The sequence below is a fragment of the Peromyscus leucopus genome, chromosome 17 (genome assembly GCF_004664715.2).
Source record: "Peromyscus leucopus breed LL Stock chromosome 17, UCI_PerLeu_2.1, whole genome shotgun sequence".
Taxonomy (NCBI): domain Eukaryota; kingdom Metazoa; phylum Chordata; class Mammalia; order Rodentia; family Cricetidae; genus Peromyscus; species Peromyscus leucopus.
The window spans coordinates 24781721-24807098 of NC_051077.1; positions in this window are offsets into that span (position 1 = coordinate 24781721).

The following is a 25378-nucleotide window of genomic DNA, read 5'->3' on the forward strand; positions in this document are numbered from 1 at the left end:
TACTTCTACCTTGAAGTGAATAATCTTACTGTCCTCATTCTTTTCTTTCTCAATCAATTCAATTGATCCTGTTCACTTATTATTCCAAATAACATCGACATCTAATTGACCTCTTTGCGCACCTTCTAAATCTGCTCAGAATATTATAAATGAAGGCATTTGGTTTTGTTGAGAGGCATTTGTGTAACACTCATGTGTTCTTAGCAGCGTGCTTATTGTGGATTACATAGTAAGCCATTTTAAAATGATCTTAAATTTTACTTGATAAGTAATACCAAAATCTATTAATATTGAGAGTACCAATACATAAACATATATTTAGAAGTAAATGGAGCATCTATCCACTAACTTTTTAACCCCTTACTCTATATGTTGACTCTATGATTACATATGTCAAAAACTATATATGTAATCTGTGTTGTGGAGGAGAAAGGTCAGCTTAGATGTATTTCCCTCTCATAGCCCTATCTCCATTACAATGCAACATTTTATTCCATCTGCAATACACCTTTTCAAAGTACTAGTTTTAAAAGAAAAGTAAACTGAATTTGACCATGAAATAATTTTCTGTATGTAAGGTGATATCTATTTTATTCATTATACCAGATAATGATTGCTTTGAATGGCCAGTTCACACAATGCTTAAGAGAAATGTTTGTGGAATCACCCTCAACATCAGTCCTTCCCAGATTTGATTACAGCTTGAACACCCATGCTGAACCTATGCTCATGATCATTGTCATTGTCCCTCACAATATAAACTGTAAATCTACAATTTTCAACTGATACAAAAAAATGCAATGCCTCAAATAAAATGAACAGAACTAGTGAAAAATGGGTTAAAACAAACTGAAGTTTTATTCCACATATTTACATGACTTTTGTGACTTTACAAAGAGTTAGAACATGAATTATTATTTTTCACAAAGATGCTCATTGTCTGTGAGTAAGAAGTTCTCTAACTTGTTGACATCATTTGACTTCAGCATTTCCTTGTTGACACTCTTTGTGTGACTTCTATTGCTTGGGTTTTGATGCTGGAGTTAGTGGTTTCTGAATGACCCAGAATCCTTCCCAAGATTTATAGTTAAAACGCAGAATATCTATGTGTGACATTCTGAATCTAGATTAGTCATTTATTAAAGACATGGGAAGTAACCAGGGCATAAAAGAAATATATATTTTAAAAGTCAGAAAAATAGTCATTTCATTAGAATTCTGTTTCTTCAATGGCTTGACCTGACATGGTGTCCTTTCAGATTTTGTGGGGGTTTTGTCATTGTTGTTTTCCACTAACTAAAGGATATACATGCTAATAGGCTCTGTCATTTTCTAATCAGATGGGCAAGGCAAGTAACATAACTGTCTTGAAATCATTCATCTATAAAACTAAGTTAGAACACTCTGTTTCTTAAGTCTTTTGAACACACAGCAAAACCAGTCCTTGGCCCAACCATGAAAACATCTGGTCTTGAGTTCAAGTAGGTCAGCTGGATTAGCCTATGTACTCCCATGCCTAGGACACAGCAGATACCCTTCACATCTCCTTTATCTATCAGTAAATGCAGCAGTAAAATCCTTTCTGTTTCTGATGTTCAGTTAGTACATATGAAGACACAGAGTCAAGGTTGAATGAAAATAATTTAATTGAACTAAAATAACAAGAAAGTCTGTACAATTACAGAGACCAATAAATATCCATATGGTTTCACATGTGTCTAGAAGACACATGTAATTTTCAGAAAATATCTTTTGTTATACAGTATATTTGTACATATGGAAATATAAAGTCATCATTCCCGTTTTTTACAAAGAGTATTTCCACTAATAGCCACCTGATGAATCCTAGCAAGCTTAGCAAATCCAGCCCTACCACCTCAATCAATCCATGTGACCCTGACCTGAGTTCTGGATTTTAGATAGGAAGATATAAGTATATTCATATTAAGTTTGTAGATATTGTCAAATTCTAAAATGTGTTTTTCCACTAACTTTAATTAACACCCAGTTGCTGTATAGTAACAGCAGCAATTCAGCAAATCTGGAATTAAAACCTATATAATTTGGAAAATGGAAGCAATGCTATGTATCAAGAGGAATAATCAATCAACAAATACAAGGACAATAAATCTATCTTTCAAGGCTGAAAAGGATTACATACCATATTATATTGAATGCATTTATTACTTAACATTCTCCCCTTATGCTTAAAAACATCAGATACAATACAGAATCTTAGAAAACAAACCATATGCAATCTTTAATCATTCTGAAATCTATTCATATTAACAAAATATTGATGAACAAACATCTTAGAAAAGCAATTAACAGCATTAGCAGTCATGACCTGAAAATTAAATTGTACTTAATCAATGAAAAATGACATATACTGTTTAATAGTCAAAGTATGAGCATCTCCAGGCAATGGAGTCTCATTGGCTCATACTTATTATACATATCTGTGAAGTAAAGAATATGATGGTATTTTATTTGTACTGAAATGTGATTTTAATTGTATGTTAATAAATAAAGTTCCCCGGGGGTCAGAGCTATTAGAGCCATAGAAAGGGCATGGCGGTGGTGGTGCACGCCTTTACCCCACAGATCTCTCTGTGTTCAGGGATACAGTCAGCATTGGAGACATATGCCTTTAAGACCTGTAGGGCTGTACTTACAGGCAGTGACGAAGCAGTCATGTGTTTGGGTTTACAACCAATGAGAAGGCAGAACAGAAAGATATTTAAAGACATATACACAGGAAGTAGATCTCTTTCGGAGAGCTAAGAGCACCACAGGAGGAAGGGTGAGATTTTAGCTCTGAGCTCTGACCTCTTGGCTTTCTCTTTTATATTGATTCTGTGTTTCTTATTTAATAAGATGGTTGGTTACATCTACAAAAGATGATAATTTTTCAAAGATTTTTGGGACAGATGAGTTATACACACTTTTTATAAAGAACTTTGCTGCAACTTTTTTATGTGCATAGTGCTTTTGTCCCACCCCTAGACATGTATGGCCCACCAAAATACATATATTGAAATATAAACCCCCAAATATAACAGTATTTAAAATTAGGGACTCTAGGAGATAATTAGTTCATGCTACATGAATAAGATTCTTATAAAAGCAACATCAGATATTCTAATTGATTTCTTGTTTTGGGAAGGATGAGAACACATTAAGAAGACGCCCTTCTCTGAACAATAAAATGAGACTCCGTCTGGTTCTGAGTCATTTATCTTCTTGGGCTCTAGCAACGTAATAAATAAATATTTGTTGTCTAAGACCCACAGCTCCCTCCACACTCCTGGTAGTTTTGTTATAGTAGCCTTAACTGACTATCATGATTCTAAGCAGACCATTTTGGTGTTATGCCAAATTATACAAAAAGAAAACCACATTTTTAATCACACTCAAACAGCTGAAAAATTATGATCACTTCTGTAGAATATTATTTGTTTGTTATTAAGTAAATAAGGGGTAATATTAGTCATAGTCCAATGAAGTTGCTCCTTTCTGGGTCAAACCTGGTCTGGCCATTAAATCATGCCTTGTTATTTTCACTAACATCAAATGAACACTTCTATAAGTGAAAACAGCTGTGGCACACAGAGCTTTCTTTCCTTGCTTCCAGGGCCAATTTGCTTTGACTGTTGAGGTGTTGTGTGCACCTTTGGAAGCAAAGGAAGAATATTTTACGGACTCTTGTAATTTTTCATACATGGTGGCAAAAGAGCAAATGCAGAAAGATGTGAACAGAATCCCACACCTTGGACTGTAGCTTTAGTTTACAGATCTGATGATCTATCACTCTTAAATTTGTGACTATAAAGCCTATAGCATCAGCACCAGTTTTCCACACTCCAGAAGTGAGACCTGTTTCAGGAGGCACATTTACATATATCCATATAAAAAAAAAATTCCTACCATGACATAGCTGGATGCTTTTCTACTTACCTACTTTTTTTGATTTTCTCTTTACAAAGGTAGTTTTGATATGCTATTTGGAATTAAATTAGATCCAGGTTAAATCCCATCTAGTAAAAAGCTATTTAGATATTTATAAAGCTTGTTAATTTTGACAATGTAGACATGACTCAACTTTAAAATTTATAAATTTACAATTTATTAATTACAAAATCTATAAATTATTTCAACTCAAGTCAAACTTCTGAATCTTTTTTGTGCACATATTGACTAATATATGAGAGATAATTCTGAAGATTTTTAAGTAGAGTATGTATCTACATTGTTCATTCTTGTCATTGAATCCACTGTGATTGGTTCAGGGACAAAGCAGGACATGACATTCCAAACAATACATATCAATGCCATTGCCATTGGGAAGATGTCCTTTAGGGAAGAGAAAATAGCAGAAAAGAGGTGATATGAAATTAGAGAAGGAAGATACTGTGTGAAATATTTAAGCAAAGAAGGATGGGGAACTAGTAGAGATGAAAGGTAAAGTGGGGTATTAGTTAACCAAATTTAAAGTGATCTGCCAGAGCCATGTGGAAACCTAATATCTTATAATCCAATCAAAGTAAAATATGTGAATAGACTTTGAAGGAAGATACCCTGAGTGGCTGGAAATCCAGCTATTTCTAGAAAATGTAAGTTAATAAAAATTCCAGTGTCAATTGGAGACTTTAGTCAGGGAAGCCATAGAGGCCTCCAAACCAATGCCATTCCACTCGGTTACCTGCCAGAGCTAGGTGATAAGACCCAATTGCTGAAGACACCATACACTTTGGTTGTGCACTGTAGAGACACCAAGCTGAAACTGAGCAGAAATTTCCTACTTCCAGCTACTGTTCCATAGTTTCAGAAGGAGCTATACAGGCTGTTTTGGTATAAAAAGTAACAGTGGTATTACCCAGCTGTGAGCGCTTCAAACTGATATGACTGAGAAGACATATACAATAATGGCATGACAGTTATGGGGGTAACCAATGCATGAAATGGAACCCATCGCTAAACAAGCTATTTATCTGGTCTCTTTTAAGACCCAGGAAACATTATAGAAGAGGGGAGCAAAAGAATTTAAGATATGGAAGACAGGGAGAAGAAATGGAAAATGTCATCCTCTGGACGAGGCATCACTGTTATAAGCGTGGACTCACAACAACTCTGGATGCCTGCACTGGGTCTGCTCAAGAATGAACACATCGCCAGCCAGGCATGGACAGAGACACTCATGGCCCCTAAATGCTCACTGCTGGACTATTTGCTACAGATACAGTGAGATAGAGAATAAGTTATTACTTTCAGTTGTGTGCCCACTGGTGACCTTAACAGGCTCAACAGTCCGAAATGCAATGGTCACACAGAGAGCCCCAGGTAAAGTAAGCAAAGTAATTGTAAAGTAAAGTAAACACAACAAACTCAAAAGTCATGAATCCAGGAGGAACAAGTGTGGAGGGGTTTCAGTTATAAAGATGGAAAAGAAAAGAGGATAGGGAAGAGGAATTATACTGCAATATTAGATGTATGAACTTGTCAAAGAACTAACAATACATTTTTTTAATCCTTTACATTTTTCAATTTAATTCTAGTGGTTAAACTTTCAAAACTTTTTAGTAAAAATAAAAATTAAAGGGGAAATTGTTATAATGGGCTCTGTTTATAAATACAAAGAGGTTTTGAAGTAGAATACAATGGCCGCTTCATCAAAATTAAAAAACTATATAAATCTCTGAAAGAGCTCTTAACTAGAAGTGATTTAATTGATATCAAGAAAGATATCATAACCCCTTCACAAAACTATTGTCGGGGTTTTCTGGGCCCTGTTCTTGATGAGACCTTAATCTTACTCTGTAACGACTTTCAATAAACACTTCCACAGAGTCCCTACCACCCCAGGCCTCATCTCTGTCCATCCTTAAGAAGCCTGCTTGAGGAAACTTAAGGCTTCTGGAAGCATTTACTATGTGGTCCAGCTAACAGCAGGAGATGGGATGCCTGTCCCCCAGTCTCTGGGAATATCAACATCCCAACCTGCCATCTCCTGGATTTCCCTAGTTACTTTTCGACTGAAAGGTTTTCCATCCTGTACTGAGCCCATTCTTATTTCCTCATTCTCTCTTTTAAATGTATAATTCTTTATGTATAAATCAAAGTTAAGTTCACAATGCACTCTTTTCCCTACAGAATTATTACTATTGATTACAACATATTCTTTCCATGTTATCCAGTGTCTGATTTCATCTGCCTTTAACAGAAAATTTCCTTCTTATGAGATAACAATCAGAGAAATATATTAACAGTCCAGAAATAGTCTATTTACCAATAATGAGTAAAATACTGATTATGAAGCCTTAGTTCTCTATTACCCTTAATTGATTGTGTTTCTTCTTAAAAGAGGTTTTAAAATGTTAAGCATTTCATTGTGTTTCAAATAGTCTGTATTTGTCTCTGTCCTATTGCTGAGATGAGACACTATGACCAAAGTAACTCTTGCAAAGTAAAACTATGGTGGTATTTTAATAGCAAGAGCGTGGCAGTGGTGGCGCACGCCTTTAATCCCAGGGCTTGGTAGACAGAGCTAGATAGATCTCTGTGTGTTCAGGGATACAGCCAACATTGGAGACATACGCCTTTAAGACTTGGAGGGCTGTACTTACAGGCTGTGACAAGGCAGTCGTGTGTTTGGGTTTACAACCAATGAGAAGGCAGAACAGAAAGACTATGTAAAGACAAACACATAGGAAGTAGCTCTCTTTTGGAGAGCTAGGAGCACCACAGGAGGAAGGGTAAGATTTTAGCTCTGAGCTCTGACCTCTTGGCTTTCTCTTTTACATTGGTTCTGTGTTTCTTATTTAATAAGACGGTTGGTTATATCTACGTAAAACATTTAATTGAGGGCTTGCTTACAGTTTGAGAGAGTTAGTCCATGATCATCATGACAGGGACTGTAGCAGCTCACAGGCAGGCAGGATACTGGAGAAATGACTGAGAGCTCAACATCCTGTTCTACAGGCAGCATTCAGAGAGAGGGAGACGGAGCTAGGCATGGGCTTTTGAAACCTCAAAGCATACCCCAAGTGAAGTACTTCCTCCAACAAGGTCACACCTACTCTAACAAGATCACACCACCAAATCCTATCCAAACAATTCTACTTCCTGGTGACTAAGCATTCAAATATATGACCCTATAAAGGCTATACTCATTCAATCTACCAGAGTCTAATTATTTTTTCTAATTGCTCACAAAAATATTATGGCCTCATGCTCAGATATTTATGCCCAAAGATAAGTTATACACAGTCATTATATAATTAGTATATATATAAATACACATATAGTCATATATATGTACTCATTATATACTCATTATGTATAATATTATACATTATACACAGTACATAATTAGTATATATAGTATATCCTAATTAAGATTAAAACCATTCTTAAGATCCTAATAACTATCCAGGAGAAATTTCTCATGGAGTTTAAAGTAGAGATAATATTAGTGGACAGTGTATATCTTTGTAGGGGAGAAGGGAAAATTTGGGACATTCTGAGAAAGAAGGGTTAAAGTTAAAAAGAAATTCATGGGGGATACAATAAGATAGTGACCTTACTGCTAAATACCACAAAGATAAATTGGAATTTATAACCAACAGATAGCAGGAAGGACTAGTGAAAGGATGAAACCTAAGAGCAAGAAGAGATTCAAGATAATTCTTGACTCACACGTAATCATAGGTGACAAGGTGAAAGTAATAGGGTGAAGCATATGAACAGCTATTTAAGGTGGTTATGGTGGTTCGGATGAGAATAGCCCCATAGGCTCATATATTTGATTACTCAGTCACAAGTTGGTGGCCCTGTCTTGCTAGGTTTAGAAGTTCTAGACTTGCTGAAATAAGTACATCACTGGAGGCAGGCCTGGAGAGTCTAAAAGACTCATGCTATTTGAATTTGCTCTCACTTCCTGTTTTTGGCTCAAGTTGTAAGTTGTCTTAGCTTCCAACTCCAGTGTCCATGCCTGTTGATTTCCCACTTCCCAACAATGATGGTGATTCTATCTTAGCCATCTAGAACCATGACCCTCAGTTGAACCCTTACTTATGTACATTGCCTTGGTTGTGGAGTTTTATTGTAGCAAAGGAAAAATAATTGTTACAGAAGTTGGTGCAAGGAGAGATGCTATTGCTATAAAGAATCTGAGTGTGCTGATTTTGGAGGAGGGCGGATAATATCGAACTTTGAAGTAGAAAATCAGTTGAATGCTATTATTAGAACTTACTGGGCCATCCTAGGAAGAGCTTGTAAGACAGGAGTGTTGACAGCTATATGAACTGTGGAGGTCTGACTCAAGAACTTCAGAATGGAAAAATTTTAACAGCTATGCTAGAGACAATCCTTGTGATATTTTGAAATAATAATAATAATAATAGTTATTATTGTTATTATTACTATAATGTTTTCTGCCTATGTCCTAAGAATTTGCCAAAACCAAAATAAAAGTAATGGACTGAATCTATCTTCAGTAGGCTCATATATTTGACTACTCGGTCCCAAGGAGGTTGTCTTGTTTGGGTAGGTTTAAGAGGTATGGCTGTGCTGGATGCTGGAGGAAGTATGTTTGTGGGGCCAGGCTTTGAGTCTCTAAAACACTTTCACCACTTGAGTTAATTCTCTTCTTCCTTTGTGGTTAGAGATGTGGGTACTCTGCTCTCAACTTCCATCTCCAGAAGCTAGGGAGACGTTCCCCTCTGCAACAGTAAGGCCAAAATAAACCCTTCTCTTTATAAGTTTCCTTGGTAATGATGTGATATTTGACCACCATACTAAGTTATTTATCTATGGTCAAATATCAAAGGCAGAGCATTCTCACTATACTAACCATAAGGATTCATGATAAAACTGTATTCTGAAAAGAAGGACAGGGGAGTCTAAAGGTTGGGGTATAGTTGACTAAAGGCTGCAGGAGGATCATGACTAGATGTATGTTAAAGAGAAAAATGTTCAATGATACATAAATTAAAATGAGAAATTCTGAATTAAGAATGTAAAATCTTTCTTAAAATCTGCAATGAAAATAAACACTGCTGGAAACAGAGCGGTGTCCCGGTGATTCAGAGCACCTTCACATTTCCAGAGGTTCTGAACTCAGTTCCCAGCACTCTTATCTAATGGTTTACAGCCTCCTGTATCTCCAGTGCTGGAAGATCTGACCCCATCATCTGGCCTCCATGAGTTACTCACACATACTTGTGGTATACCACACATACCTTTGTGTATATGTACACAAAGACAGAAACACTGTCACATACCCTTGAATCATTAATAAAGTAAAGCTCAAATACTAATACTGCTACATATTTGCCATCAAAGATCTGCATTAAATTTTCTAAAAATACTTTCAATTTTGTTTGAGTATGATCTATTAAAAAAGATTAGTAAATATCATCTGTTTTTACTACTTTGAAAATTAACAAGCTTTTGTAGAAGATAGGTCTTTGATATAAACAGTAGAAGGTCAAATATGAAACTTCTTCTTAAAAATATGATTAATGTAGAAGCCAGTCTAGTAAATGATGATTTTTCTGATACCATCAAGTCATACAACTGATAGCTAATTAGAATATATTTAAATAGGAAGTCATAAAAAGTAATAAACTTGCACTTATAATTGACATCATTTAAGAAATAAATATGTACATTTGAACTTATACAAAATATTACAGAGAAAGGCAAGGGAAGACCTTCCTTTTAGCTACTGTGTGGCCTTTGGCTTACACCACTGAAACAATCTATAATTTGTTGAATTTGATGAGATAACCTGCAAAGTTTTTTTTTTGCATGTAAAACCTCTGAGAATTCTCCAATTCTTTCAATGTTTTATTGTTATGTCAGGCCTTGTAATATTACTTCAGTGATTTTTTTCACTCATATATCAAACGTTTTTATACTTTGTGAATTTAAATGTTTATATTAGAAATATTTTGAAGGAATACATACGAGATTAAACAAAGGTAACACTTTGGGGAGGAAATTGGTACTCCAGAAACAAGTATATAGGTGTGCCAGACAGTAATGTACTAACCCATAGAGAGAACTGGATACCAGTAGTATGTCTTACTGAGGAATCAGAAGCACTTCACAGTGAGTAACACAAAGTCATGCTACAAAAGCTTTTGCCACAGTTAGCATTTACTGAGTGCTTATTTTCCTTGCATTGAGCTTTCTGTATACAGTTTATTAATCATCAGGGCAACAAATGAAAGGCAGATATTCTGTAATCTCCATTTTGCAGAACACACAAAATTACAGAGATGTTAGGAATTAGGTATTGAATTGTTTAAATTATAATAATACTTTCTTACTCTAGGCTGAAATATAAATGGGAAGGAAACTTCACAGAAATTTATCATAGGAAATTGTATTCTAGCTTTTTAACCAACTTTCATTATAAAATTTAATCAGATAATGAAGCAAACTTGAAAGAAAACATGATTTATTGTTTGTAAATGCTGTGGTCTATAATACAAATAGTTTACAAATTAGTATGCATCCCCTTAAAGAGGCATGACTATTCAGTCTCACATGATCATCGTGGCTTACCCATTCACAGTCCACAGTCACATGTTAAGGCATGGGCATCAGCTGTGGTGGAGTGCAAAGAGTGATATAATTGCCACAATTCCCACAGTCTAGTGAGCATTGACTAACGTTTATGAAGCACAGATAACTTTTGAATCACAGAAGTGGAGGAAATATTCCCCAGAAATAGACAGTATGTCAATTTTACATTAATACCTGGCACAAAATGGGCAATAAATGTGATAATGAAGGGACCATGGAAAAGGTTACACTTAAGTTGGTTCTAGAGTGCTTAAAAAGTTTTCAGCATTTTGATTTTTGGGGGTTTTACCTTTTGTTGGATAATGTATATTGGGTAGAAGGTACAGGCTTACTGTATCATAGACTATTGTTATGCGGGCTACATGTAGAATTAGGAAAAAGAGAGTTTCATTCACTATGAGGAGTAAATGGAAATAAAATTGACACGGTGAATTAAAAAGAGATCACTTTGAAAGACCTAGTATATGTCAATATTTTCTCCCTTTATTTAAAGCCTTACTAAAAAAAAGTTGGGCTTTAGAACCATTTGAGATTTGTAAAATTGACACAATAAAACACAAAAAGTAGTTCCTAGTTACTCAGAAATATTGCCATGCCAATATGGACTCTGTCAGAAAAAGAAACAAAGGAATCTATAAGTTGCTTTTAGATTGATTTATTTGCTGGTTTAAACCAGTTTTACCACCTAGACTTGTTTTTGCCTCATCAGTGTGATGGAATCAGTGGGCTGGAAAATAAAAAATTTCTGAGTTCCATTTTTACTGTGTGGCATCAAAGAATTGAGAAACTTTGTCCAATTCCTTTTACACATATAAAAATTAAATTAAAAATGTCATTCCCATAGTGATTAATGTTTCATTAACTGACCAAATCTCATACTGGCTAAAAGATGGAGCTGTAATTCACTGAAATTTTCATAAAAGATTACGTGTCAGTTTATAACTACATTTTAACCCAAAATGATTCATTTCCCTTCACTTTAAGAATAAAAGAAACATGGCAGATGAATTAGCATTTCACTTCACCTTCATTTATAAAATAATACAGCATTCACCAAAGCCTTATAGGCTGCTTTTGAGTTTATCAGGCATCTCCTCTAAATGCCATTAAGAAGCTTATTCTACAAGTCTCTGAAAGGTGAAATCTTCTCTGAACTCCAAATTCTGTCCTCCTAACAGAGATAGGTCAACTAGCTCTGTGTCTTAGTTCATTTTCCTATTGCTGTGATAAAATACCCTGACACAAACAACTTAAGGAAGGAAGAGATTGTTTTAGCTTCCAGTTCCAGAGGGAAGGAGTCCACCACGGTGGGAAGGACTTAGCAACTGGTAGAGAAGGTTTGGCAGTAGGAAGCTGGTTGATCCCATTGTATCCCTACTCAGGAAGCAGGGCAAAACATAGACCCTTAAAGCCACCTTCCATTGGAACACTTCTTCTACCAAGGCACCACCTTCCATAGCCTTCCCCAAAAACATCATCAGCTGAGGACCAAGTGTTCAAACACATGAACCTATATGGGGAGCATTTTATATTGAAACCACAATCTTTAACTTTTCTTAAATACATCTACATCCAAAGCTTCCTATCAACCTAGAAAGGTTGCACAGCCTCTGTCCCAGTGTCCTCTGAATTCTACCTACCTGAATATCTCATTGGACTTATTCACTATGCATGGCTGACTCTTGCTTTCTAATATCAACCCATTTGTCATGAGTGGCTCTTTCTTACCGATAATCACAATATGAGCTCTTAACACCAAAGATTTAGCAAAGTACTTTTCTACATTTCACTACTCTAACAAAGGTTGAACTCACACCTCCATTATATCATTCCAAGCATAGTTGTTAGAGAAGGAGCTCTTAAAGGGAAAATAATTTAGTTAAGAGGTACCATTGGTGTAAGCAGAACTATTTGGTAAAGGAAAGCAAAGGGACCATTCCAAAGAGAGGTTAGACTGGACTGTGAGAAAGCATGGATCAAGGTGAAAATTTTGCCCCCGAGAATCATGGCAGACTGCATCAATCTTTTTTGTCATTGTTTCCTGAGATGCTCTTAAAAGGCCCACAAAATCAGAAGGGCTCAAAACCTCAATATAAATGATGTCATAATAAATACAAAATGTTTGTGCATGCACACATGTGGGGAAATACCCTATCCCTTAGATTTTGTATAGCTAGAACAGCCTGACTATAGCGTCACAGAAGGATGTTCAACTAAAAAGACCTATTCCAACCATCATGGCAGAGCTACCAAGATACAACTACACATTTTTGTTTATCTCATGTCTAACTGCCTTGACACTGTTCCAGATCCCATGACTGCTGGTTAAAAATATTTGTTGTCCAAAAGTTAATATATTCTGCAATTTTTTAGTCTCTGTTTATGTGTTTATATTTTATTATTAAGAAATTTTCTATTCATTTTTCATACCAACCACAGGTCCCATCCCCTCCCTCCTCTCACCCCCTAGTCTCCTCTGCCAAACACACACCCCAAATTCCCACCTTCTCTAAGGCAAGGCCTCCCATGGGAAGTCAGCAGTGTGTAAAACACTCGACTGAGGCAGGTCCAAGCCCCTCCCCCTACACCAAGGCTGTGTAAGGTGTCACACCATAGGAAGTGGGCTCCAAAAGGCCTGCTCATGCACCAGGGATAAACTCTGACCCCACTTTCAGAGGGCCCCTTAAGTAGACCAAACTACACAACTGTCTTGCCTGTGGAGGGGGCCTAGTTCAGTCACTTGGAGGCTCCACAGCTATTGGTCTACAGTTCAATCAGAGTTTAATCATGATAGAGGAAGACATCATGGGGATAGGAGAAACTGGGAGCTAGGGAAGTTCCCAGGAATACACAAGGATGACCCCACCTTAGACTACTAGCAATAGTGGAGAGGGTGCCTGAACTAGCCTGCCCTGGTAACCAGATTGGTGAATACCTTAGCTGTCATCATAGAGCCTTCATCCAGTAATTGATGGAAGCAGATGCAGAGATCCACAGCCAAGCACTAGGCCGAGTTCCAGGAGTCCAGTGAAAGAGAGTGAAGAGGGATTCTATGAGTAAAGGGCATCAAGATCATGATGGGGAAACTTACAGAGACAACATTCTGCAATTTTTAATATTAAGGCTGTATTATGTGACTTAGATCACTGTTTTAGCTTGTTAGTTTGACTTCACAAACAAATAGGGCTTGGTGGATTCTCCTTCTCCAATCTCTCCTGCTCATGTATGTCTTCAACACAATAGAATCACATATACCAGACATTAAAAATTCAGCATGCCCCAAAAATTGAACAGTGGTTGTTTTTTTTTTTTTTTTTTTTTTTTTTTTTTTTTTTTTTTTTTTTTTTTTTTTTTACACTTTTGTTTATTTTGCGTTTGTGTATGTGTCAGCACACACATGCCTCGGGACATATGTGGAGGTCAGGTGACAACTTACAGGAATTGGTTCTCTCCTTCCACCACATGGGTTCCTGGGACCAAAGTTGGGTCATCTATTATAACAACAGGTGCCGTTATCCACTTTGCGACCCCAGCCATCTACCATGGTGCTTTGTACATCTTCAGTGATGGAATGCAAAATGAATCTCTCTGATCAACCCTCAGGTTTCCCACTCCATCTCTCTTCCCTTCATCTCAAGGAAGACTGGCCATCTGACAAGCCCTTCACCTACACACATATATGTTCAAAATTAAAGGAGTGTTAGGAACAGAATGTGTTGTAGAGAAGTCAGCAGTGACCCGAATCCTCAGTCTTTGAACACATTTTTCCAACAAGATTCCCATGCCTATTGAAGAAAAACCTTTGAATAGCCATAATAAAGCATTGTTCTATATAAAACTGTCAAGTAAATACAATTTCAAAATGTCATCCCATAATGATATTCTCATTATTGAAAAACAGCATTATAGATAAGCTACCCATACAGCTATAATATTATAAAGCAAGCATTGTGTTTTCAAAATGTTAGCTGTAATGCTTTTCTGGGTACAAACTAGACTATAACCACATTTTAATAACACAGCATTTATTAAGAATTATAGAAACATCATAGATGACATACTGTTTTAATATACCATTTAAAACTTTAATAGTATTTCAATTTAAATGATGGAATCATTAGTTATGAGCATAATAATCAGAATTATCTTCAGGAATGACTTTCAGACAAGCTGTAATGATGCTCCTAAAAAATTTACTGAATATAGAATAACTTTGTTCTCAGCACTTTCAATAATTTACTGGTGCTGTGATTTTTCAAGTTTTGTTTACCCATAATGAATTCAAGTACATAGCAAGAGAACGCATTTATATGAATCCACGATAGAAGGAAATTAGGAATGTGACAGATGTTTGAAATTACCATTCTAACCTAGTACAACACATCATAAACCTACTGCAATTAAAAACACAGAACTCAGGCTTATGCTATGGGATCATCACGTTGAGGCACATTATAAATGCTTTCCTTTTGCTGCACATTTTGATTCTGTGATCATGAGACCATGGTTCTACAACATACTGCATCGTCTAGCAGCAGCTGAGCCCACCAAGGTCTAACACAGCTTCTAACGAAAAGCTTGGGATGTCTTCTCAGAGGCAATACTCCGAACAAGGATGGTATCCTTCCTGGTGTGAATATGCATCAAAATCAGAGACTGTAACATGTTTGGTTCAGAAGTGCAAGGTCACTTTCCCTTGGCTACACAGCAAGTTTAAGAGCAAAGATCACGCCTTAAAGTTTGTCTTGCCTTGAAGCAAACATGCTGTGCTGGGGAATGTTAACAAGCCCGCGGCTGGCTCTACAGGACTGTGTGTTAGGATACAACATGAAATACCTGGATGTTTTGATAGGCAGAGGCTGGTTGCTCAAAGCAATCTGAGCAAAAAGGTAAGAACTGGCTCTTACTGCCTGATGGGGCTGTCATCATTCTGGATGTAGGTGGGGAATCCGTGGTTACTGTGTTTCCTGTTAAATTCTTCTGCTGTATGGGCCTACCCCACATCAGATCTGAAGCCGCCATTACAGTTCAGTTTCTAAGGTCTAGTATTAATATTAGAATGCTACTTAAGCTATCTAACTAGATTCGAACCCTAATTTTACGAAGGTTACTATAAAATTCCTGACTCAAGCTTTTGATTTTGATACAGTTTACTTGTTTCCTAAGAGATCCTTTTGCAGTTGGAGGCTTTATCCCCAACATGATGATAATGAGAAGTGTCAGGACCTTTAAAAGATGTGGTCTACTAGGAAGTCATTAGGTATTTTGAGAGGATGGGGATCTTTTGTGAGTTCTGGGGGGCGAGGGATATTATAAAAGCAGCAAACCTGGCCGCTTTGTCTCCTCTGCTGGTCCAACAAGTAAAGCAACCCCTTCCTGCTGATGCTCTCTTCCCATTGCTGTTGGTATGAAGGAATAGCTTTGGCATAGGGCCTATGCTTTCGACTTAAACTTGGAAATGTCAAAACTGTAAGCTAAATAAATCACTTCTGATTAAAAATAAATAAACACACTTTTGAAAGAAATTGTAAATGAGAAGTCAAGAAATTACCCAGAGAAATTTTATATATTTATCTGATAAAATGTTTGTGTCCATTCAAAAAATTTTTGTAATCATTAACAAGAAGGTAAGCAATGTGAGAAAGAAAATATGAGAGGAAAAGAAAGATACATAATTAAGAAAGACTTGACTGGCAAAAAAGCACATGAAAACATGGTAAATTATTAAAAATAAGGAAAACAAATTGAAGCCTCAATGAGATTCCACTACATGTGGCATAAGAGGTGAAGATTAAAGATTGCCAAAACAAAGGGTTAGAAAGTCAAATATTGCTGAGGAGGTAAAATGGTACCATCATGGAAACAAGAAAGTAAAAAAAAATTACATGTAATAATTGATTAACAAGGCCACTCTAAACACCTGATACTCAAGAGAAACCAAAGCATGTGTTCCTGAAGTTGTGAATGATAATTAAACTGGAAAGCTGTATCAACGTGCCACAATTGTGTATGAATACACACATGAATAAACATTGTCATAGCCTTATAATGTGCTACTCAGTAATAAAAAGGAGCCATCAGTATTTACAACCTACAAAAATCTCTTCTCTTTTGAGAAAAAAATTAAAAATTAAAATATAACCAACAAGACAGAAGAAGCATTGCACTATATGGTTTGATGCACACAACATTTTAGAGAAAGGTATAACTAGAATGTAGGAAGGATATCAACTCTTCCAAGAAATGGAGGCTAAAACTTGATCTGATACTATATAGCTCCCAAATTCTTCTCAAGCCTGTTTAACCAGATATCAATGACTTATATAACATGGCATTTGTAGTACAGTAACGGTGCTAATATTTCCTCTGAATTGAAATATTTTACACTGGACAGAAGAAAGCCTAGAAAGACTCAGGAGGAAAACTAACACAATTCCCAATGCACAGGAAGCAAACAAAACTACAAGGTTCACGAGCCTGTTCCTTAGGCTATAAACTAGGGAAGTACTGTAAACAATGTCTCAGCAAAGGAGATTTTCTGGTGGAGCTGTCTACAAAGATTGCCAGGGATCTCCATGGACATGGCTTTCATAAGTCAACATCAGTCCTATGATGCCCTTTGTGGTGATGCACCTGCCTTCGAGGCACCCATACTTCATGTATATATTAAACACAACAATGGGAGGAATCATTTATTTAGTCTCTTTTCAGTGCCAGATCTGGGTGAACAATGTTTTTTCACCTCTCCCCAGGAAAGTCCACAAAACAGTATTGCTATGTTCCTGTAATTAAGAAAAACCATGTATGACTCAATCAACTGTACTGATAATAGAAATCAAATTATATATCACTAGTACACTCTCTAAGAACAGATAAGGCCTGCTTTTACTTTGACCATTTGCTGTTTCCTGTGGATGTTTAAGTATAAATTTCTTTCCCACCACTCTTTCAAATTTCAGAAGAGATAGATGACATAAAGGATTTTGAGTTATTTTTCATGCATTTGAATAGCATAGATTTCCCATAGTCTATAAGACCTTTCTTGAACAAATATTCCGTGTGCTCTCTATTATAGACATAGAATACTTTAAAACCTGATAGCAAATCTAACATAATCCTTCTGCACTACATGACCTGGGGTTTTAGACCATGGAAATAACTTAAAAATTAAAAATTGCATGCATATATAATATTAATTTTTAAAAAGCAGAGCATGAATTTGAAGGCAAGTTGGGTGGTATATATGAGAGTTTGTAACAAGGAAAGGAAATATAGAAATGTAATTATATTATAATCTCAAAAAACATAAATAAATAAAATCAGAAATAGAAAAAGATTAAAAATTGAAACCCAACTATAAAAGATAGCCCTCATCTTGGAGTCTGGTTTACGTAATTTCTCAAATTCTCTTCTGACTGTGCCTTGCTCTCAGTGGACAGATGTAGCAAAACTCATTGGTGATCACCTACAGGATCAGACTCTTGCTTATATTTTAGGCAATATTCCTTGTTTTCTTGATTGCTTGCCTGGACAGAGGAGAGCAACTGTATTTTTAGTTGTATTATGGGAAGTGAGGACAGTTTCCAATGAAGCAGCAGGCATGAATGAATTTAAAAATAGATCTCATCTATTTCCCCTTCCCAAGGCGACTGCATCCCTCTTGGGGTCCTCCTTACTTCATGAGCTGCCTTTTTGGAGTCCACTACATATGGTGGGACACCTTGCACATCCTTGATGCAGGGATGAGAGGCTTGGTCCTGCCTCAACTGAATGTACCAGGCTTTGCTGACTACCCATGGGAGGACCTACCTTTTTGGAGGAGGAATAGTGAGTGCGTTAGGGGGAAGGCTAGAGGGGAGTGGGAGGAGGGATGAGAGGGAGATCTGTGGTTGGTATGTAAAATGAATAAAACATTTCTTAATAAAGAAAATAGATCTTCTGAGGTTCACCAGTAACGAGACCAAACATCTTGCAAGTGGGTCCTCCTGCCTGAAAATGATTACAACCTTGGCCACCATCTCCATTTCCAACTTAAGAATCTTGGCTCACAGGGTGCGCTACTGAAGCTATAAACAGCTTCCTTATCCACAGATATTAGGTAATATTAAATGTTCACTATTACAAGTGACTAATGTTCATGGGTAATTTATGAAAAAAAACAGCAATGGGCATTAATATACATTGATCCTCGCAGATAAATCATTTACCGAGGATGAATAATTCTTGAGTGACAGCATCGCATACCCAAGTGTAACTCTATACTAAAGAGACCACAGCTCCAGCAGTTGTGCTGTCATTTCGTGTCAAATGAAGAGAAAACCACTGTTAAGGCAGATTCCTTTTGTGTAGGTCCTAGTTCATTTGTTTTAACTGAAAGTAAAATGTCAGCCATTTTAGAGCAGTCTTAATTGCTTGGGTATCCTGCCAACAATGTCTTCGTTCACTTATTGTAAACATGCACAGAGGGGCTAATTTTTGAAGATGGCTGTGGTTTCTTATAATGGGATAAATTAAACAGACACCTGGAAGAGAACCTGAGAATTCCCAGCTTCTGGATTTCTCTTGCTTGTCAATTTATCAACTCTGATGTTCTGTTGGGAGAAAATTGATAAGGATAAACAAACATTCATTATACTTTTGGGATCAAATATTCTACCTCACATAGGCGGACCTAGACCATGTCCAGCAATACTTGATGAGAGGACAACCTTCAAAAACACTCTTTTATCATCAACAAGCATGTATTGATTATAAAATGGTGTTGTTTGAAAAATTACCAAAACATACATGGCCTGCCCAGCTGCTGTAGACCCTTATGGGCTAAGGACCTAGGCTTATCAGCAATCAGTGCGTGTTCTCATTTCTACCAAAGACTTTCAGCAGGTGTGACTAGGAATGTAACATGTTCATCCCCCATGTGCTCTCCGCTGAATTATTCTCTCATTTCTTGCTGTGACCTTCAGCAGCAATTGCTAGTTTTTCATAGACTGCTCTTTGTCTCTATTGTCTCTCTTTCTAAACTCTTTTTCGAGTAGTAGTAGTAGTAGTTGTTGTTGTTGTTTAGTTATTCTTTTTTCATATATTATATCCCCACAGCAATTTCCCTTTCCTTCTCTCCTCCTGGTCCCCAAACCCCACCTCCCCACTTCACCAGATCCACTCCTCCTCTGTTTCCCTTCAGAAAAGAGCAGACCTTTCAGGGATATCAACCAAATATGGCATAACAAGTGACAATAAGACTCAGCAACACTCTCATATCAAGGCTGGACAAGGCAAACCAGCAGAAGGAAAAGGGTCCTAAAGGCCGGCCAAAGAGTCAGAGACAGCCACCATTCCCACTATTAGGAATCCTAGAAAAACACCAAACTACACAACGATGAGGTATGTGCCATGGACCTAGGTCAGATCATACAGGCTCCCTGAATGTTGCTTCAGTCTCTACGAACCCTGGGTACATGTTGTAGAAAGGATTTCATATGATATGTAACCTTTTAATTTTCTCTACACAAAAGGAATTGCTAATTTCTTAATATTAAGACAGATTTTCAAAATGATGTGACAGTGCATGCCCATTATTTCAGTACTTGGAAAGTAGCAGCAGAAGAGTCAAGAGTTCAATGTCAGCATTGGCTACATAGCAAGTTTGAAGCCAAGTTTGAGATCCTGCCTCAAAAATCAAAACAAAACAAAAATATATGTTTTAAAAGTTAATGTACCATTTATAACATTTACATTGTTTTCTGAGTACTCATGTGTGTCCATCCTTCAACCTATAACCTGAGGATAAGTACAACTTCTGGATTGTTTTAATTGAGGTTTCCTGACAACACTTTTCTGTCACATCTTGCTCTTTATTGGACCCTGCATTTCCTCCCAGGTTCTGTGGTTTCAGTGATTTGGTTTTTTATAAATAACTATGTGAACCCATGCACAGACACCTACCCAGTCAATGAACTTTTTTTTGTATTTCCAGAGGACACAATGGAAATGAATTTCAAATGCACTTGTTACACTACTGTGACCCTCCCAGCACCTAAGCTCTCGGGTAGGTTGACTGCAGACAACTCTATGTCTTCTAAAATTAAGCACCAACTGCCTGGTTAATGGGTTTGGTCCTGTTATTATTGGGCAACACCATCCTGAGCAATGCTGTTTTTATCTGCTGAGTGATTTCCACTACTAGTACATTACCTTTCCCACTCTGCAGTGAGAGAGTCCTGGCTTGACATGAACTTCTAGATTTCTAAATAATACCTTGCACAACTATTTCCCTCTTCTACTCTTCTGGGGTTATATTTCAGAGAATCAACATATTCTGTAAAAATGAGGGTTTAAAAACTCTAAACTTAGGACATTTTATTAAGAATATTTGACGGCAGTGGTGGCTTACACCTTTAATCCAAGTACTCGGGAGGCAGAGGCAGGCAGATCTCTGTGAGTTCGAGGCCAGGCTGGTCTATAGAGTGAGTTACAGGAATAGCACTGAAGCTATCCAAAGAAACCCTGTCTCGAAAAAGACTTAAAAAAAGAATATTTGATGATTTGATGTTGGTCTGGGCTCATAGAAGCTCACAGACATTAGACCAACAGCTAAGGTTCCTGCATTGGACTGATCTAGGCCCTCTACATATGTGTGACAGTTGTTTAGTTTGGTCTATTTATGGGACTCCTAGCAGTGGGAGCAGAACCTGTCCCTAAAGCTTTGATAGGCTTTTGGGAACCTATTCCTCATACTGGGTTGCCTTGAACAGCCTTAATACAAGGGGAGGCGCTTAGTCCTACTGCAACTTGATGTGCCATGCTTTGTTGACACCCACAGGAGGCCCGCCCCTTTCTGAACAGAAACCGAAGAGGAGTGGTTTGGGAGGGGTGAGCTGGGGAATGAGAGGAGAGGAAGGAGAGGAAACAGAGGTCAGGATGTAAAATAAATGAATAAATTTAATTTAAAAAAGAAAAAAAGAATAATTGATGTGACAAAGACGCTGTCTTAACTAGTTTTAAAACTGGCACATTAAAAATGCCAACTTACTTCCAATGTAGCAATTAGGTTATAAAAATCAAATCATGAATCTTACATTTTCCCTCAATTTTTCTCTCAGTGGGGGATATTGTAACTGACATCGAGGCAAAAAAGGAATTAGTACATGAGGCATGGGCAGTACAAAGAAGCAATCTATTAATAAGTGCATTGTACAACCCACTTGACCAACATTGAATCAAAACATCATTTACAAAGAAATGTGAAGTTAAAGACCATGTGTTCTAGAAATAATAGAAAAGAAAAATACAAAATCTCATGTGTATGATACAACATATAAATGTTATCGAAAACATATCCACATATGTGTGTGTGTGTGTATGTGCATGTGCAAAAGAGATCTGCCCTTGTCGACCAAAGAAACACAAGATGAATGTTGCCAAGTATTTTAAGACTGAAGTCAAAGAAATGTGACCAGAGAATTTTGTCCTGTTTCTGTACAGATTCCTGCATGAGAGCACTTCTTCACCCACCATGTTCAGCACACTAGGGCAGGCAGGAATTGCATGGATGCATGGGTGGTGGCACGAAAAGTATGTGAGTTTTCATGACAGAAAATTCAAAACTGCTCAGATTGCCATTGTTAAAGAAATTTTCTGATACCCAAAGAAGTTCACTTTTGGAAGATTAAGTGGTTTGTTTGGGATCCCAAAGTCCATCATGTCTTTAAGACAAGATGGACTTTGCTTATAAATAATCAGTAGGATTGGGCTGTGGATTCTTAGCTATAGCACACTATAGCATTCTCTGCCAATAGCCATGGAGCTACAACCACATCTTTGTTAATTGTTGCATTTCTGTAAATTCAAAGAAACCGCAGTAATCCCACGAACATTTGAACTGTGCATCCCATTGCCAAATAGATAATGCACATTGTATCCCAATAACCATGGATTTAGTATATTGATTTAATAATCAATGCTATACAGTTTAATATTGGAGACATCTTTGTTGTATCATTTAACAGTCTTCACTGGAGTCATTTGTATACCACTCAAGAAAAAGACTAAACTCTCAGCCAAGACTGTATCTCAATTTATGTTCTATGGCTGGTACCTAGAATCATCCATGGGTAGAGACATCCTTTATTTTTGTTAAGTGAATAAAAATCAGTGAAAAGCTATGGAATGCAGAACAAAATTCTACTCATAGATGAATACCCATTTATATATTTGCGGATTTAAGCATCTTGATGTTTCTATAACTGATAATCATCTCATATTAACTGTGTTTCCCTTTCTCAATAAGTTGGTGTTAAATTAGTAGCAGTTTTTATCCAGCGTAATAAATGAACATGTATACGAACGATAGAGACAGATCTCATAGTAGTAAGTATTTCTCCTTTGAGACTTTTTAATATGAGTATTTTATAAACAAACTGCATTTTCTCTATTGCCAGCAAAAACACAGACTATGTCAGTGAATCACTTACTGTAGAGTTACAAAGATTCCCGACTCATCTGTTATTAAGGTTGAAGACAATATAAGTCTGTTAAATTTGAAGCAATTGCTTCATTTTAAAACAAGTGCAAATGAATGATGAATTAAAAGTAGCAAATGGTCAAGAGTAACAAAGTTTAGACCTTTAACACCTTTAAAGTTTCTAGAATAATAGTGCTGTTAATTATCCAGAAACTTTCAACAGAGTCCTTAGTCAGTTTTGAAATAAATTGCATATGAATTATTAAAAAATATACTTTCATAATTTGTTATGGTTTTATACCTGGCATTTTCAAATTAGTGAGAAAAATAAATAATATTTCCTTTTTCATTCCTACTGTATTTATTTGCCCAATAAATACATTCCTAGTCTAATAATTTGCTCCTGCAGTAGTTATTAATGAGTTTCATTATAATGTCATAAAGCAGATATAACACTTTGAAATTTACATATATACATGAGTCAGATGTATTTATAACTATATGTATGTATATATCAAAATTATTCATTATATACTCATGTATAAATTATTTCTAAATAATAAATATGGAAAATACTAGAAGGAAAAGTTTAAACTTATGCAACTCTCTAAAGAATGAAATAAAATGCAAATTAAATGCATAATGTGCTTTGAAAGTAATAAAAAACTATAGCTAGAAAGCATATTAAGAAAATTTTTTAGTTAATTTTACTGTGTCAACAAAAAAACACAAATTTTTCACATTTAATTACTTCTCAGGAATTCTAATTCATTAGATGATTTTTAAATTATGGAAAATAAATGTATTAATTACAGAGTAATAAGGTATTTTCAAGGGGCTTTGTACACAAGGTTCAGAATCCTAATCTCTTTGTTTTCTTGTAGTTTTTAATTATACTCTACCTGGAGATACAATTTACATAACACATTGCTGAGAGCCCACAAAGTCTCACTGATTAACAGCATTCATTTTGTTACAGAAATAGTAAGTAATGTAATCTGAGATAATGAAGTGTTTTCTTCCTCCAATCTAGCTAGTGTATTCTCTCACATCATCTTGTAGAAAATTTTATGTATTTTCCAAAATTCACCTTATAAACTTATTTTCCCATTCTTCCCAATTTTAGCAATGCCTGCATATTTGTATGTCATTTTAAATGGACTTACATTTAACATTCTGTATCATACAAAACATGCAGAATAGGTCTCTTTTCCCTTAAACTGCAAATTCCAAAATGGCAGACCCAGGTTTGTCCAGTATTCTCGCACACATAGCATACTATGTGTCTCATTCAAACAATGAGAATAGGCTGAATTTTTATTGCCATATTTTTCCACCAATAGTGACATTGATAATATAAATAGCAAAGGATTTTGAGTCCTGTAGAAGGAAATGAAGACAAAGCTTCTACCTCAGAAGTTCACTTCCCTCTATGAATCAAACAGAAAAGAGACAACAATATCATTACCAACTTCATATTAATAAAAACTTATTTTGATGTTAATTATATGTTGATAGAAAAGGACTGCATCCCAAACTATCCACAACAGCATTAAAACATATACATTTAAAAGCTTTGTAATTTAAATCTGGAAGCACCTTAGACTTCATATAAATTGTTGACTGTTTCTTGTTCATTACAATATATGTATTTTATATTACATTGTAGTTTATTAAATAAGTGTCCCAGAGAATCTCAGCATGCATGAAGATCTATGTCCACAGTGCATTACTCTTGGACTTAATAATAGCTAGGGAATCTAAGATCATCTTAAGCTTTATAAAAAGTCCACAAAATTGAAAACCTATCTTTTCCTGATAGTTTTAAGGCATTAACTGTTACAGTGCCAGGATTTGTTTTTTCTGGTTTTAAAACTGTCTCCAATATAACCAAATCCTTGCTTAAGGCAGCCAGATGAGAAATGACAATCAATATGGTATATCACATACCAATAAAAGTCTAAGATACAAATGATCTTGCTTATTATTCAAAATTTGGTATGTAACAAATATTTTATAGAACGTCTTTTTTATAACATGGTCATTTCAAGTATAATGACTTGAGCATCGTCCCACATGCTCATAATCCCAGCACAGAGAATGTTGGGAGCAGAACTGAGATAAAAGATTGCTGAAGATTGCTAGCTAGCCAGCCTCACCAAAAGTTGGAGAGCTCCAGGTTCGGTGAGAGGTCCTGTCTCAAGTAAATAAAATAGAGAATGACAGAGAAGAACAATCCTCCTTTGAACTCTGCAAGCATTTTCAGGGTACATGAACCTATGCATGCATATATGCACGCACACACACACACACACACACACAGGA